This window comes from Camellia sinensis, unplaced genomic scaffold (assembly GCF_055761805.1).
Source record: "Camellia sinensis isolate YWXY unplaced genomic scaffold, ASM5576180v1 Unanchor130, whole genome shotgun sequence".
NCBI lineage: Eukaryota > Viridiplantae > Streptophyta > Magnoliopsida > Ericales > Theaceae > Camellia > Camellia sinensis.
The window spans coordinates 65,001-67,500 of record NW_028129010.1 but is presented as its reverse complement, the minus strand read 5'-3'; positions in this window follow the sequence as shown (position 1 = coordinate 67,500).

The following is a 2,500-nucleotide window of genomic DNA, read 5'->3' as shown; positions in this document are numbered from 1 at the left end:
TTATACAGAAGAAGAAATAAAAGAAAGGGAAAAAAAGGAAAAGGACAAAAAAGAAGAGAACAAAAGAAAAGAGAAAGCGCGGATAGAAGTAGCAGAAGCCTGGGATACCATTCCATTTGCTCAAGTAATAAGAGGTTCCATGTTAATAACTCAATCGATTCTTAGAAAATATATTATATTACCGTCATTGATAATAGCTAAAAATATTGGCCGTATGCTATTATTACAATTTCCTGAGTGGTCTGAGGATTTAAATGAATGGAATAAAGAAATGCATGTTAAATGCACCTATAATGGTGTTCAATTATCAGAAACAGAATTTCCGAAAAATTGGTTAATAGACGGTATTCAAATAAAGATGCTATTTCCTTTCTGTCTGAAACCCTGGCACAGATCTAAGCCACGGTCCTCTCATATAGATCGAATCAAAAAGAAAGGACAAAAAGATGATTTTTTTTTTTTAACGGTTTGGGGAATGGAAGCTGAACTTCCTTTTGGTTCTCCCCAAAAACGGCCTTCCTTTTTTGAACCCATTTTTAAGAAACTCGAAAAAAAAATTGGAAAATTGAAAAAAAAGTATTTTATATTTCTAAAAGTTTTAAAAGAAAGAACAAAATTTCTAAATATCTCAAAAAAACAAAAAAATGGATTATCAAGGGCATTCCGTTTTTAAAAAAAATAAAAAAAGAACTCTCAAAAGTAAATCCAATTCTATTATTTAGATTGAGAGAAATATATAAATCAAGCGAAACTAAAAAAAAAAAAGAAAAAGATTCTATAACCCGCAATCATATAATTCATAAATCCTTTAGTCGAATTCAATCTACATATTGGACAAATTTTTTACTGACGAAAAAAAAAATGAAAGATCTGACTGATAGAACAAGCACAATCAGAAATCAAATAAAAAGAATTACAAAAAATAAAAAAAAAGTGACTCCAGAAATAAATGATAGTCCTAATAAAACAAGTTATAATGCTAAAAGATTGGAATCACCAAATTGGCAAATATTAAAAAGAAGAAATACTCGATTAATCCGTAAATTACATTATTTTATAAAATTTTTCACTGAAAGGATATACGCAGATATCCTTCTATCTATTATTAATATTCCCAGAATTAATATACAACTTTTTGTTGAATCAACAAAAAAAATGATTGATAAATCCATTTACAATAATAAAAAAAATAAAAAAAGAATTAATAAAACAAATCAAAATAAAATGAATTTTATTTCGACTATAAAAAAGTCCCTTTATAATATTAGTAATAAGAATTCACAGAATTTTTTTGACTTATCCTCCTTGTCACAAGCATATGTATTTTACAAAATATCACAAACACAAGTTCTTAACTTGTATAAGTTAAGATCTATTCTTCAATATCACGGAACGTCTTTTTTTCTTAAGACTTCAATAAAAGATTATTTTGGAAAACAAGGAATAATTCATTATGAATTAAGACATAAGAAACTTCGGAATTCTGGAATAAATCAATGGAAAAACTGGTTAAGAGGTCATTATCAATACCATTTATCTCAGATTAGATGGTCTAGATTAATAGCAGCAAAATGGAAAAATAGAATCAATAAATGTCGTACAATTCAAAATCAAGATTTAAACAAAGAGAATTCATATGAAAAAGACCTATTAATTCATTACAAAAAACAAAACGATTACGAAGTATATTCATTACCAAATCAAAATGAGAATTTTCAAAAATACTATAGATATAATCTTTTATCTTATAGATCTATTAATTATGAAAATAAGAGGGACCCATATATTTATGGATCACCATTCCAAGTAAATAAGAATCGAGAGAGTTTTTATAATTACAACACACATAAACATAAGGGCAAATTTTTTGATATACTAGGGGATATCCCTATCAAAAATTATTTAGGAAAAAGTGATATTATGTATATGGAAAAAAATCCGGATCGAAAATATTTTGATTGGAAAATTCTCCATTTTTGTCTTAAAAAGAAAATCGATATTGAGGCCTGGATCAAGATCGATACCAACAAGAATAAAAATACTAAAACCGGGACTAATAATTATCAAATAATTGATAAAATTGATAAAAAAGATCTTTTTTATCTTACGATTCCTCAGGATCAAGAAATCAATTCACCCAATCAAAAAAAAATATTTTTTGATTGGATGGGAATGAATGAAGAAATACTAAGTCGTCCTATATCGAATCTGAAACTTTGGTTCTTCCCAGAATTTGTACTACTTTATAATGCATATAAAATGAAACCGTGGTTTATACCAAGCAAATTACTTTTTTTTAATATAAATGAAAATGGTAGTGAAAATAAAAACATCAATAGAAAGCAAAAGGGGGTTATACCCTCGAATGAAAAAAAAAAAATGGAATTAAAGAATAAAAATAAAAAAGAAAAAGAATCTGCAGGCCAAAGAGATCTTAGATCAAATGCACAAAACCAAGTAAATCTTGTATCTGTTCCCTCAACCGAACAAAAAGATATTG